At 52.1% G+C, this 9,691-nt stretch overlaps 30 non-coding genes and 12 pseudogenes across 30 annotated transcripts; all 42 read left to right on the top strand.

The window, feature by feature from the left end:
- Positions 1-61: 61 nt before the first annotated feature.
- LOC131114458 (5S ribosomal RNA) lies at positions 62-180 on the top strand. The gene has a single exon (XR_009121767.1). It is a non-coding gene; the product is annotated as a 5S ribosomal RNA (ribosomal RNA).
- A 112-nt stretch (positions 181-292) lies between these two features.
- LOC131117119 (5S ribosomal RNA) lies at positions 293-411 on the top strand. The gene has a single exon (XR_009124346.1). It is a non-coding gene; the product is annotated as a 5S ribosomal RNA (ribosomal RNA).
- A 112-nt stretch (positions 412-523) lies between these two features.
- On the top strand, positions 524-632 carry LOC131112758 (5S ribosomal RNA; annotated as a pseudogene).
- Positions 633-743: 111 nt separating this feature from the next.
- On the top strand, positions 744-861 carry LOC131117917 (5S ribosomal RNA). The gene has a single exon (XR_009125119.1). It is a non-coding gene; the product is annotated as a 5S ribosomal RNA (ribosomal RNA).
- A 112-nt stretch (positions 862-973) lies between these two features.
- On the top strand, positions 974-1,092 carry LOC131117126 (5S ribosomal RNA). The gene has a single exon (XR_009124352.1). It is a non-coding gene; the product is annotated as a 5S ribosomal RNA (ribosomal RNA).
- A 112-nt stretch (positions 1,093-1,204) lies between these two features.
- Positions 1,205-1,323, top strand: LOC131118928 (5S ribosomal RNA). Its single transcript, XR_009126068.1, has one exon. It is a non-coding gene; the product is annotated as a 5S ribosomal RNA (ribosomal RNA).
- Positions 1,324-1,435: 112 nt separating this feature from the next.
- On the top strand, positions 1,436-1,554 carry LOC131117583 (5S ribosomal RNA). The gene has a single exon (XR_009124796.1). It is a non-coding gene; the product is annotated as a 5S ribosomal RNA (ribosomal RNA).
- A 111-nt stretch (positions 1,555-1,665) lies between these two features.
- On the top strand, positions 1,666-1,784 carry LOC131114459 (5S ribosomal RNA). Its single transcript, XR_009121769.1, has one exon. It is a non-coding gene; the product is annotated as a 5S ribosomal RNA (ribosomal RNA).
- Positions 1,785-1,896: 112 nt separating this feature from the next.
- On the top strand, positions 1,897-2,015 carry LOC131116307 (5S ribosomal RNA). Its single transcript, XR_009123561.1, has one exon. It is a non-coding gene; the product is annotated as a 5S ribosomal RNA (ribosomal RNA).
- A 112-nt stretch (positions 2,016-2,127) lies between these two features.
- LOC131113928 (5S ribosomal RNA) lies at positions 2,128-2,236 on the top strand (annotated as a pseudogene).
- Positions 2,237-2,348: 112 nt separating this feature from the next.
- Positions 2,349-2,457, top strand: LOC131112181 (5S ribosomal RNA; annotated as a pseudogene).
- A 111-nt stretch (positions 2,458-2,568) lies between these two features.
- On the top strand, positions 2,569-2,687 carry LOC131116783 (5S ribosomal RNA). The gene has a single exon (XR_009124020.1). It is a non-coding gene; the product is annotated as a 5S ribosomal RNA (ribosomal RNA).
- A 112-nt stretch (positions 2,688-2,799) lies between these two features.
- LOC131111752 (5S ribosomal RNA) lies at positions 2,800-2,908 on the top strand (annotated as a pseudogene).
- Positions 2,909-3,020: 112 nt separating this feature from the next.
- LOC131118361 (5S ribosomal RNA) lies at positions 3,021-3,139 on the top strand. Its single transcript, XR_009125524.1, has one exon. It is a non-coding gene; the product is annotated as a 5S ribosomal RNA (ribosomal RNA).
- A 112-nt stretch (positions 3,140-3,251) lies between these two features.
- On the top strand, positions 3,252-3,370 carry LOC131112037 (5S ribosomal RNA; annotated as a pseudogene).
- Positions 3,371-3,482: 112 nt separating this feature from the next.
- LOC131111621 (5S ribosomal RNA) lies at positions 3,483-3,611 on the top strand (annotated as a pseudogene).
- A 111-nt stretch (positions 3,612-3,722) lies between these two features.
- On the top strand, positions 3,723-3,841 carry LOC131117694 (5S ribosomal RNA). The gene has a single exon (XR_009124904.1). It is a non-coding gene; the product is annotated as a 5S ribosomal RNA (ribosomal RNA).
- Positions 3,842-3,953: 112 nt separating this feature from the next.
- On the top strand, positions 3,954-4,072 carry LOC131116308 (5S ribosomal RNA). The gene has a single exon (XR_009123562.1). It is a non-coding gene; the product is annotated as a 5S ribosomal RNA (ribosomal RNA).
- A 112-nt stretch (positions 4,073-4,184) lies between these two features.
- On the top strand, positions 4,185-4,303 carry LOC131114461 (5S ribosomal RNA). The gene has a single exon (XR_009121771.1). It is a non-coding gene; the product is annotated as a 5S ribosomal RNA (ribosomal RNA).
- Positions 4,304-4,415: 112 nt separating this feature from the next.
- Positions 4,416-4,534, top strand: LOC131117120 (5S ribosomal RNA). Its single transcript, XR_009124347.1, has one exon. It is a non-coding gene; the product is annotated as a 5S ribosomal RNA (ribosomal RNA).
- Positions 4,535-4,646: 112 nt separating this feature from the next.
- On the top strand, positions 4,647-4,765 carry LOC131111616 (5S ribosomal RNA). Its single transcript, XR_009121302.1, has one exon. It is a non-coding gene; the product is annotated as a 5S ribosomal RNA (ribosomal RNA).
- Positions 4,766-4,877: 112 nt separating this feature from the next.
- On the top strand, positions 4,878-4,986 carry LOC131112225 (5S ribosomal RNA; annotated as a pseudogene).
- Positions 4,987-5,098: 112 nt separating this feature from the next.
- On the top strand, positions 5,099-5,217 carry LOC131116430 (5S ribosomal RNA). Its single transcript, XR_009123677.1, has one exon. It is a non-coding gene; the product is annotated as a 5S ribosomal RNA (ribosomal RNA).
- Positions 5,218-5,328: 111 nt separating this feature from the next.
- On the top strand, positions 5,329-5,447 carry LOC131114462 (5S ribosomal RNA). Its single transcript, XR_009121772.1, has one exon. It is a non-coding gene; the product is annotated as a 5S ribosomal RNA (ribosomal RNA).
- Positions 5,448-5,559: 112 nt separating this feature from the next.
- On the top strand, positions 5,560-5,678 carry LOC131116310 (5S ribosomal RNA). The gene has a single exon (XR_009123564.1). It is a non-coding gene; the product is annotated as a 5S ribosomal RNA (ribosomal RNA).
- Positions 5,679-5,790: 112 nt separating this feature from the next.
- On the top strand, positions 5,791-5,909 carry LOC131118451 (5S ribosomal RNA). Its single transcript, XR_009125624.1, has one exon. It is a non-coding gene; the product is annotated as a 5S ribosomal RNA (ribosomal RNA).
- A 112-nt stretch (positions 5,910-6,021) lies between these two features.
- LOC131118406 (5S ribosomal RNA) lies at positions 6,022-6,140 on the top strand. The gene has a single exon (XR_009125573.1). It is a non-coding gene; the product is annotated as a 5S ribosomal RNA (ribosomal RNA).
- A 111-nt stretch (positions 6,141-6,251) lies between these two features.
- On the top strand, positions 6,252-6,370 carry LOC131117695 (5S ribosomal RNA). Its single transcript, XR_009124905.1, has one exon. It is a non-coding gene; the product is annotated as a 5S ribosomal RNA (ribosomal RNA).
- A 112-nt stretch (positions 6,371-6,482) lies between these two features.
- On the top strand, positions 6,483-6,601 carry LOC131116130 (5S ribosomal RNA). Its single transcript, XR_009123391.1, has one exon. It is a non-coding gene; the product is annotated as a 5S ribosomal RNA (ribosomal RNA).
- Positions 6,602-6,713: 112 nt separating this feature from the next.
- LOC131114463 (5S ribosomal RNA) lies at positions 6,714-6,832 on the top strand. Its single transcript, XR_009121773.1, has one exon. It is a non-coding gene; the product is annotated as a 5S ribosomal RNA (ribosomal RNA).
- A 112-nt stretch (positions 6,833-6,944) lies between these two features.
- On the top strand, positions 6,945-7,063 carry LOC131116311 (5S ribosomal RNA). Its single transcript, XR_009123565.1, has one exon. It is a non-coding gene; the product is annotated as a 5S ribosomal RNA (ribosomal RNA).
- Positions 7,064-7,175: 112 nt separating this feature from the next.
- On the top strand, positions 7,176-7,284 carry LOC131113930 (5S ribosomal RNA; annotated as a pseudogene).
- Positions 7,285-7,396: 112 nt separating this feature from the next.
- On the top strand, positions 7,397-7,505 carry LOC131112183 (5S ribosomal RNA; annotated as a pseudogene).
- A 111-nt stretch (positions 7,506-7,616) lies between these two features.
- Positions 7,617-7,735, top strand: LOC131116784 (5S ribosomal RNA). The gene has a single exon (XR_009124021.1). It is a non-coding gene; the product is annotated as a 5S ribosomal RNA (ribosomal RNA).
- Positions 7,736-7,847: 112 nt separating this feature from the next.
- On the top strand, positions 7,848-7,956 carry LOC131111753 (5S ribosomal RNA; annotated as a pseudogene).
- Positions 7,957-8,068: 112 nt separating this feature from the next.
- LOC131118363 (5S ribosomal RNA) lies at positions 8,069-8,187 on the top strand. The gene has a single exon (XR_009125526.1). It is a non-coding gene; the product is annotated as a 5S ribosomal RNA (ribosomal RNA).
- A 112-nt stretch (positions 8,188-8,299) lies between these two features.
- Positions 8,300-8,418, top strand: LOC131112038 (5S ribosomal RNA; annotated as a pseudogene).
- Positions 8,419-8,530: 112 nt separating this feature from the next.
- LOC131111623 (5S ribosomal RNA) lies at positions 8,531-8,659 on the top strand (annotated as a pseudogene).
- A 111-nt stretch (positions 8,660-8,770) lies between these two features.
- On the top strand, positions 8,771-8,889 carry LOC131117696 (5S ribosomal RNA). The gene has a single exon (XR_009124906.1). It is a non-coding gene; the product is annotated as a 5S ribosomal RNA (ribosomal RNA).
- A 112-nt stretch (positions 8,890-9,001) lies between these two features.
- Positions 9,002-9,120, top strand: LOC131117589 (5S ribosomal RNA). The gene has a single exon (XR_009124801.1). It is a non-coding gene; the product is annotated as a 5S ribosomal RNA (ribosomal RNA).
- A 112-nt stretch (positions 9,121-9,232) lies between these two features.
- Positions 9,233-9,351, top strand: LOC131114465 (5S ribosomal RNA). Its single transcript, XR_009121774.1, has one exon. It is a non-coding gene; the product is annotated as a 5S ribosomal RNA (ribosomal RNA).
- A 112-nt stretch (positions 9,352-9,463) lies between these two features.
- On the top strand, positions 9,464-9,582 carry LOC131117121 (5S ribosomal RNA). Its single transcript, XR_009124348.1, has one exon. It is a non-coding gene; the product is annotated as a 5S ribosomal RNA (ribosomal RNA).
- Positions 9,583-9,691: the final 109 nt, after the last annotated feature.

Below are 9,691 nucleotides of genomic sequence, written 5' to 3' on the forward strand. Positions count from 1 at the left end.
TTGCTGGAGTCTAGTTTGGCCTGCGTCGCCTTCAAATAGGATCTTTTCAGTTGATGTGGCAGCTTACGGCCATACTACCCTGAAAACGCCCGATCTCGTCCGATCTCGGAAGCTAAGCAGGGGCGGGCCTGGTTAGTACTTGGATGGGAGACCGCCTGGGAATACCAGGTGCTGTAAGCTTTTTATGGTTTCTGCTCTTGCCTGACAGCAGAGGGCGCTGTTTGACACTTTTTGCTGGAGTCTAGTTTGGCCTGCGTCTTCTTCAAATAGGATCTTTTCAGTTGCCCTGGCAGCTTACGGCCATACTACCCTGAAAACGCCCGATCTCGTCCGATCTCGGAAGCTAAGCAGGGGTGGGCCTGGTTAGTACTTGGATAGGAGACTGCCTCGGAATACCAGGTGTTGTAAGCCTTTTATGGTTTCTGCTCTTGCCTGACAGCAGAGGGCGCTGTTTGACACTTTTTGCTGGAGTCTAGTTTGGCCTGCGTCGCCTTCAAATAGGATCTTTACAGTTGCCCTGGCAGCTTACGGCCACACTACCCTGAAAACGCCTGATCTCGGAAGCTAAGCAGGGGAGGGCCTGGTTAGTACTTGGATGGGAGACCGCCTGGGAATACCAGGTGCTGTAAGCTTTTTATGGTTTCTGCTCTAGCCTGACAGCAGAGGGCGCTGTTTGACACTTTTTGCTGGATCTAGTTTGGCCTGCGTCGCCTTCAAATAAGATCTTTTCAGTTGTCCTGGCAGCTTATGGCCATACTACCCTGAAAACGCCCGATCTCGTCCGATCTCGGAAGCTAAGCAGGGGCGGGCCTGGTTAGTACTTGGATGGAGACCGCCTGGGAATACCAGGTGCTGTAAGCTTTTCATGGTTTCTGCTCTTGCCTGACAGCAGAGGGCGCTGTTTGACACTTTTTGCTGGAGTCTAGTTTGGCCTGCGTCTTCTTCAAATAGGATCTTTTCAGTTGCCCTGGCAGCTTACGGCCATACTACCCTGAAAAAGCCCGATCTCGTCCGATCTCGGAAGCTAAGCAGGGGCGGGCCTGGTTAGTACTTGGATGGGAGACCGCCTGGGAATACCAGGTGCTGTAAGCGTTTTATGGTTTCTGCTCTTGCCTGACAGCAGAGGGCGCTGTTTTACACTTTTTGCTGGAGTCTAGTTTGGCCTGTGTTGCCTTCAAATAGGATGTTTTCAGTTGCCCTTGCAGCTTACGGCCATACTACCCTGAAAACGCCCGATCTCGTCCGATCTCGGAAGCTGAGCAGGGGCGGGCCTGGTTAGTACTTGAATGGGAGACCGCCTGGGATTACCAGGTGCTGTAGGCTTTTTATGGTTTCTGCTCTTGCCTGACAGCAGAGGGCGCTGTTTGACACTTTTTGCTGGAGTCTAGTTTGGCCTGCGTCGCCTTCAAATAGGATCTTTTCAGCTGACCTGGCAGCTTATGGCCATACTACCTTGAAAACGCCCGATCTCGTCCGATCTCGGAAGCTAAGCAGAGGCGGGCCTGGTTAGTACTTGGATGGGAGACCCCCTGGGAATACCAGGTGCTGTAAGCTTTTTATGGTTTCTGCTCTAGCCTGACAGCAGAGGGCGCTGTTTGACACTTTTTGTTGGATCTAGTTTGGCCTGCGTCGCCTTCAAATAAGATCTTTTCAGTTGTCCTGGCAGCTTACGGCCATACTACCCTGAAAACGCCCGATCTCGTCCGATCTCGGAAGCTAAGCAGGGGCGGGCCTGGTTAGTACTTGGATGGGAGACCGCCTGGGAATACCAGGTGCTGTAAGCTTTTTATGGTTTCTGCTCTTACCTGACAGCAGAGGGCGCTGTTTGCCACTTTTTTCTGGAGTCTAGTTTGGCCTGCGTCGCCTTCAAATAGGACCTTTTCAGTTGCCCTGGCAGCTTACGGCCATACTACCCTGAAAAAGCCCGATCTCGTCCGATCTCGGAAGCTAAGCAGGGGCGGGCCTGGTTAGTACTTGGATGGGAGACCGCCTGGGAATACCAGGTGCTGTAAGCTTTTTATGGTTTCTGCTCTTGCCTGACAGCAGAGGGCGCTGTTTGACACTTTTTGCTGGAGTCTAGTTTGGCCTGCGTGGCCTTCAAATAAGATTTTTTCAGTTGTCCTTAAAGCTTACGGCCATACAACCCTGAAAACGCCTGATCTCGGAAGCTAGGCAGGGGAGGGCCTGGTTAGTACTTGGATGGGAGACCGCCTGGGAATACCAGGTGCTGTAAGCTTTTTATGGTTTCTGCTCTTGCCTGACAGCAGAGGGCGCTGTTTGACACTTTTTGCTGGAGTCTAGTTTTGCCTGCGTGGCCTTCAAATAAGATTTTTTCAGTTGTCCTTAAAGCTTACGGCCATACTACCCTGAAAACGCCTGATCTCGGAAGCTAAGCAGGGGAGGGCCTGGTTAGTACTTGGATGGGCGACCGCCTGGGAATACCAGGTGCTGTAAGCTTTTTATGGTTTCTGCTCTAGCCTGACAGCAGAGGGGGCTGTTTGACACTTTTTGCTTGATCTAGTTTGGCCTGCGTCGCCTTCAAATAAGATCTTTTCAGTTGTCCTGGCAGCTTACGGCCATACCACCCTGAAAACGCCTGATCTCGTCCGATCTCGGGAGCTAAGCAGGGGCGGGCCTGGTTAGTACTTGGATGGGAGACCGCCTGGGAATACCAGGTGTTGTAAGCTTTTCATGGTTTCTGCTCTTGCCTGACAGCAGAGGGCGCTGTTTGACATGTTTTGCTGGAGTCTAGTTTGGCCTGCGTCACCTTCAAATAGGATCTTTTCAGTTGACCTGGCAGCTTACGGCCATACTACCCTGAAAACGCCCGATCTCGGAAGCTAAGCAGGGGCGGGCCTGGTTAGTACTTGGATGGGAGACCGCCTGGGAATACCAGGTGCTGTAAGCTTTTTATGGTTTCTGCTCTTGCCTGACAGCAGAGGGCGCTGTTTGACATGTTTTGCTGGAGTCTAGTTTGGCCTGCGTCACCTTCAAATAGGATCTTTTCAGTTGACCTGGCAGCTTACGGCCATACTACCTTGAAAACGCCCGATCTCGTCCGATCTCAGAGGCTAAGCAGGGGCGGGCCTGGTTAGTACTTGGATGGGAGACCGCCTGGGAATACCAGGTGCTGTAAGCTTTTTATGGTTTCTGCTCTTGCCTGACAGCAGAGGGCGGTGTTTTACACTTTTTGCTGGAGTCTAGTTTGGCCTGCGTTGCCTTCAAATAGGATGTTTTCAGTTGCCCTTGCAGCTTACGGCCATACTACCCTGAAAACGCCCGATGTCGTCCGATCTCGGAAGCTGAGCAGGGGCGGGCCTGGTTAGTACTTGGATGGGAGACCGCCTGGGATTACCAGGTGCTGTAAGCTTTTTATGGTTTCTGCTCTTGCCTGACAGCAGAGGGCGCTGTTTGACACTTTTTGCTGGAGTCTAGTTTGGCCTGCGTCTTCTTCAAATAGGATCTTTTCAGTTGACCTAGCAGCTTATGGCCATACTACCTTGAAAACGCCCGATCTCGCCCGATCTCGTCCGATCTCGGACGCTAAGCAGGGGCGGGCCTGGTTAGTACTTGGATGGGAGACCGCCTGGGAATACCAGGTGCTGTAAGCTTTTTATGGTTTCTGCTCTAGCCTGACAGCAGAGGGCGCTGTTTGACACTTTTTGCTGGATCTAGTTTGGCCTGCGTCGCCTTCAAATAAGATCTTTTCATTTGACCTGGCTGCTTACGGCCATACTACCCTGAAAACGCCTGATCTCGTCCGATCTCGGAAGCTAAGCAGGGGCGGGCCTGGTTAGTACTTGGATGAGAGACCGCCTGGGAATACCAGGTGCTGTAAGCTTTTCATGGTTTCTGCTCTTGCCTGACAGCAGAGGGCGCTGTTTGACACATTTTGCTGTAGTCTAGTTTGGCCTGCGTCTTCTTCAAATAGGATCTTTTCAGTTGCCCTGGCAGCTTACGGCCATACTACCCTGAAAAAGCCCGATCTCGTCCGATCTCGGAAGCTAAGCAGGGGCGGGCCTGGTTAGTACTTGGATGGGAGACCGCCTGGGAATACCAGGTGCTGTAAGCTTTTTATGGTTTCTGCTCTAGCCTGACAGCAGAGGGCGCTGTTTGACACTTTTTGCTGGAGTCTAGTTTGGCCTGCGTCGCCTTCAAATAGGATCTTTTCAGTTGATGTGGCAGCTTACGGCCATACTACCCTGAAAACGCCCGATCTCGTCCGATCTCGGAAGCTAAGCAGGGGCGGGCCTGGTTAGTACTTGGATGGGAGACCGCCTGGGAATACCAGGTGCTGTAAGCTTTTTATGGTTTCTGCTCTTGCCTGACAGCAGAGGGCGCTGTTTGACACTTTTTGCTGGAGTCTAGTTTGGCCTGCGTCTTCTTCAAATAGGATCTTTTCAGTTGCCCTGGCAGCTTACGGCCATACTACCCTGAAAACGCCCGATCTCGTCCGATCTCGGAAGCTAAGCAGGGGTGGGCCTGGTTAGTACTTGGATAGGAGACTGCCTCGGAATACCAGGTGTTGTAAGCCTTTTATGGTTTCTGCTCTTACCTGACAGCAGAGGGCGCTGTTTGACACTTTTTGCTGGAGTCTAGTTTGGCCTGCGTCGCCTTCAAATAGGATCTTTTCAGTTGCCCTTGCAGCTTACGGCCATACTATCCTGAAAACGCCAGATCTCGTCCGATCTCGGAAGCTAAGCAGGGGCGGTCCTGGTTAGTACTTGGATGGGAGACCGCCTGGGATTACCAGGTGCTGTAAGCTTTTTATGGTTTCTGCTCTTGCCTGACAGCAGAGGGCGCTGTTTGACACTTTTTGCTGGAGTCTAGTTTGGCCTGCGTCTTCTTCAAATAGGATCTTTTCAGTTGTCCTGGCAGCTTACGGCCATACTACCCTGAAAACGCCCGATCTCGGAAGCTAAGCAGGGGCGGGCCTGGTTAGTACTTGGATGGGAGACCGCCTGTGAATACCAGGTGCTGTAAGCTTTTTATGGTTTCTGCTCTTGCCTGACAGCAGAGGGCGCTGTTTGACACTTTTTGCTGTAGTCTAGTTTGGCCTGCGTCACCTTCAAATAGGATCTTTTCAGTTGACCTGGCAGCTTACGGCCATACTACCCTGAAAATGCCCGATCTCGTCCGATCTCGGAAGCTAAGCAGGGGCGGGCCTGTTTAGTACTTGGATGGGAGACCGCCTGGGAATACCAGGTGCTGTAAGCTTTTTATGGTTTCTGCTCTAGCCTGACAGCAGAGGGCGCTGTTTGACACTTTTTGCTGGATCTAGTTTGGCCTGGGTCGCCTTCAAATAAGATCTTTTCAGTTGTCCTGGCAGCTTACGGCCATACTACCCTGAAAACGCCCGATCTCGTCCGATCTCGGAAGCTAAGCAGGGGCGGGCCTGGTTAGTACTTGGATGGGAGACCGCCTGGGAATACCAGGTGCTGTAAGCTTTTCATGGTTTCTGCTCTTGCCTGACAGCAGAGGGCGCTGTTTGACACTTTTTGCTGGAGTCTAGTTTGGCCTGCGTCTTCTTCAAATAGGATCTTCTCAGTTGCCCTGGCAGCTTACGGCCATACTACCCTGAAAAAGCCCGATCTCGTCCGATCTCGGAAGCTAAGCAGGGGCGGGCCTGGTTAGTACTTGGATGGGAGACCGCCTGGGAATACCAGGTGCTGTAAGCTTTTTATGGTTTCTGCTCTTGCCTGACAGCAGAGGGCGCTGTTTTACACTTTTTGCTGGAGTCTAGTTTGGCCTGCGTTGCCTTCAAATAGGATGTTTTCAGTTGCCCTTGCAGCTTACGGCCATACTACCCTGAAAACGCCCGATCTCGTCCGATCTCGGAAGCTGAGCAGGGGCGGGCCTGGTTAGTACTTGGATGGGAGACCGCCTGGGATTACCAGGTGCTGTAAGCTTTTTATGGTTTCTGCTCTTGCCTGACAGCAGAGGGCGCTGTTTGACACTTTTTGCTGGAGTCTAGTTTGGCCTGCGTCTTCTTCAAATAGGATCTTTTCAGTTGACCTGGCAGCTTATGGCCATACTACCTTGAAAACGCCCGATCTCGTCCGATCTCGGACGCTAAGCAGGGGCGGGCCTGGTTAGTACTTGGATGGGAGACCGCCTGGAAATACCAGGTGCTGTAAGCTTTTTATGGTTTCTGCTCTAGCCTGACAGCAGAGGGCGCTGTTTGACACTTTTTGCTGGATCTACTTTGGCCTGCGTCGCCTTCAAATAAGATCTTTTCATTTGACCTGGCAGCTTACGGCCATACTACCCTGAAAACGCCTGATCTCGTCCGATCTCGGAAGCTAAGCAGGGGCGGGCCTGGTTAGTACTTGGATGAGAGACCGCCTGGGAATACCAGGTGCTGTAAGCTTTTCATGGTTTCTGCTCTTGCCTGACAGCAGAGGGCGCTGTTTGACACATTTTGCTGGAGTCTAGTTTGGCCTGCGTCTTCTTCAAATAGGATCTTTTCAGTTGCCCTGGCAGCTTACGGCCATACTACCCTGAAAAAGCCCGATCTCGTCCGATCTCGGAAGCTAAGCAGGGGTGGGCCTGGTTAGTACTTGGATGGGAGACCGCCTGGGAATACCAGGTGCTGTAAGCTTTTTATGGTTTCTGCTCTAGCCTGACAGCAGAGGGCGCTGTTTGACACTTTTTGCTGGAGTCTAGTTTGGCCTGCGTCGCCTTCAAATAGGATCTTTTCAGTTGATGTGGCAGCTTACGGCCATACTACCCTGAAAACGCCCGATCTCGTCCGATCTCGGAAGCTAAGCAGGGGCGGGCCTGGTTAGTACTTGGATGGGAGACCGCCTGGGAATACCAGGTGCTGTAAGCTTTTTATGGTTTCTGCTCTTACCTGACAGCAGAGGGCGCTGTTTGCCACTTTTTTCTGGAGTCTAGTTTGGCCTGCGTCGCCTTCAAATAGGACCTTTTCAGTTGCCCTGGCAGCTTACGGCCATACTACCCTGAAAAAGCCCGATCTCGTCCGATCTCGGAAGCTAAGCAGGGGCGGGCCTGGTTAGTACTTGGATGGGAGACCGCCTGGGAATACCAGGTGCTGTAAGCTTTTTATGGTTTCTGCTCTTGCCTGACAGCAGAGGGCGCTGTTTGACACTTTTTGCTGGAGTCTAGTTTGGCCTGCGTGGCCTTCAAATAAGATTTTTTCAGTTGTCCTAAAAGCTTACGGCCATACAACCCTGAAAACGCCTGATCTCGGAAGCTAGGCAGGGGAGGGCCTGGTTAGTACTTGGATGGGAGACCGCCTGGGAATACCAGGTGCTGTAAGCTTTTTATGGTTTCTGCTCTTGCCTGACAGCAGAGGGCGCTGTTTGACACTTTTTGCTGGAGTCTAGTTTGGCCTGCGTGGCCTTCAAATAAGATTTTTTCAGTTGTCCTTAAAGCTTACGGCCATACTACCCTGAAAACGCCTGATCTCGGAAGCTAAGCAGGGGAGGGCCTGGTTAGTACTTGGATGGGCGACCGCCTGGGAATACCAGGTGCTGTAAGCTTTTTATGGTTTCTGCTCTAGCCTGACAGCAGAGGGCGCTGTTTGACACTTTTTGCTTGATCTAGTTTGGCCTGCGTCGCCTTCAAATAAGATCTTTTCAGTTGTCCTGGCAGCTTACGGCCATACCACCCTGAAAACGCCTGATCTCGTCCGATCTCGGGAGCTAAGCAGGGGCGGGCCTGGTTAGTACTTGGATGGGAGACCGCCTGGGAATACCAGGTGTTGTAAGCTTTTCATGGTTTCTGCTCTTGCCTGACAGCAGAGGGCGCTGTTTGACATGTTTTGCTGGAGTCTAGTTTGGCCTGCGTCACCTTCAAATAGGATCTTTTCAGTTGACCTGGCAGCTTACGGCCATACTACCCTGAAAACGCCCGATCTCGGAAGCTAAGCAGGGGCGGGCCTGGTTAGTACTTGGATGGGAGACCGCCTGGGAATACCAGGTGCTGTAAGCTTTTTATGGTTTCTGCTCTTGCCTGACAGCAGAGGGCGCTGTTTGACATGTTTTGCTGGAGTCTAGTTTGGCCTGCGTCACCTTCAAATAGGATCTTTTCAGTTGACCTGGCAGCTTACGGCCATACTACCTTGAAAACGCCCGATCTCGTCCGATCTCAGAGGCTAAGCAGGGGCGGGCCTGGTTAGTACTTGGATGGGAGACCGCCTGGGAATACCAGGTGCTGTAAGCTTTTTATGGTTTCTGCTCTTGCCTGACAGCAGAGGGCGGTGTTTTACACTTTTTGCTGGAGTCTAGTTTGGCCTGCGTTGCCTTCAAATAGGATGTTTTCAGTTGCCCTTGCAGCTTACGGCCATACTACCCTGAAAACGCCCGATGTCGTCCGATCTCGGAAGCTGAGCAGGGGCGGGCCTGGTTAGTACTTGGATGGGAGACCGCCTGGGATTACCAGGTGCTGTAAGCTTTTTATGGTTTCTGCTCTTGCCTGACAGCAGAGGGCGCTGTTTGACACTTTTTGCTGGAGTCTAGTTTGGCCTGCGTCTTCTTCAAATAGGATCTTTTCAGTTGACCTAGCAGCTTATGGCCATACTACCTTGAAAACGCCCGATCTCGCCCGATCTCGTCCGATCTCGGACGCTAAGCAGGGGCGGGCCTGGTTAGTACTTGGATGGGAGACCGCCTGGGAATACCAGGTGCTGTAAGCTTTTTATGGTTTCTGCTCTAGCCTGACAGCAGAGGGCGCTGTTTGACACTTTTTGCTGGATCTAGTTTGGCCTGCGTCGCCTTCAAATAAGATCTTTTCATTTGACCTGGCTGCTTACGGCCATACTACCCTGAAAACGCCTGATCTCGTCCGATCTCGGAAGCTAAGCAGGGGCGGGCCTGGTTAGTACTTGGATGAGAGACCGCCTGGGAATACCAGGTGCTGTAAGCTTTTCATGGTTTCTGCTCTTGCCTGACAGCAGAGGGCGCTGTTTGACACATTTTGCTGTAGTCTAGTTTGGCCTGCGTCTTCTTCAAATAGGATCTTTTCAGTTGCCCTGGCAGCTTACGGCCATACTACCCTGAAAAAGCCCGATCTCGTCCGATCTCGGAAGCTAAGCAGGGGCGGGCCTGGTTAGTACTTGGATGGGAGACCGCCTTGGAATACCAGGTGCTGTAAGCTTTTTATGGTTTCTGCTCTAGCCTGACAGCAGAGGGCGCTGTTTGACACTTTTTGCTGGAGTCTAGTTTGGCCTGCGTCGCCTTCAAATAGGATCTTTTCAGTTGATGTGGCAGCTTACGGCCATACTACCCTGAAAACGCCCGATCTCGTCCGATCTCGGAAGCTAAGCAGGGGCGGGCCTGGTTAGTACTTGGATGGGAGACCGCCTGGGAATACCAGGTGCTGTAAGCTTTTTATGGTTTCTGCTCTTGCCTGACAGCAGAGGGCGCTGTTTGACACTTTTTGCTGGAGTCTAGTTTGGCCTGCGTCTTCTTCAAATAGGATCTTTTCAGTTGCCCTGGCAGCTTACGGCCATACTACCCTGAAAACGCCCGATCTCGTCCGATCTCGGAAGCTAAGCAGGGGTGGGCCTGGTTAGTACTTGGATAGGAGACTGCCTCGGAATACCAGGTGTTGTAAGCCTTTTATGGTTTCTGCTCTTACCTGACAGCAGAGGGCGCTGTTTGACACTTTTTGCTGGAGTCTAGTTTGGCCTGCGTCGCCTTCAAATAGGATCTTTTCAGTTGCCCTT

This window comes from Doryrhamphus excisus, unplaced genomic scaffold (genome assembly GCF_030265055.1).
Source record: "Doryrhamphus excisus isolate RoL2022-K1 unplaced genomic scaffold, RoL_Dexc_1.0 HiC_scaffold_25, whole genome shotgun sequence".
Classification (NCBI taxonomy): Eukaryota; Metazoa; Chordata; class Actinopteri; order Syngnathiformes; family Syngnathidae; genus Doryrhamphus; species Doryrhamphus excisus.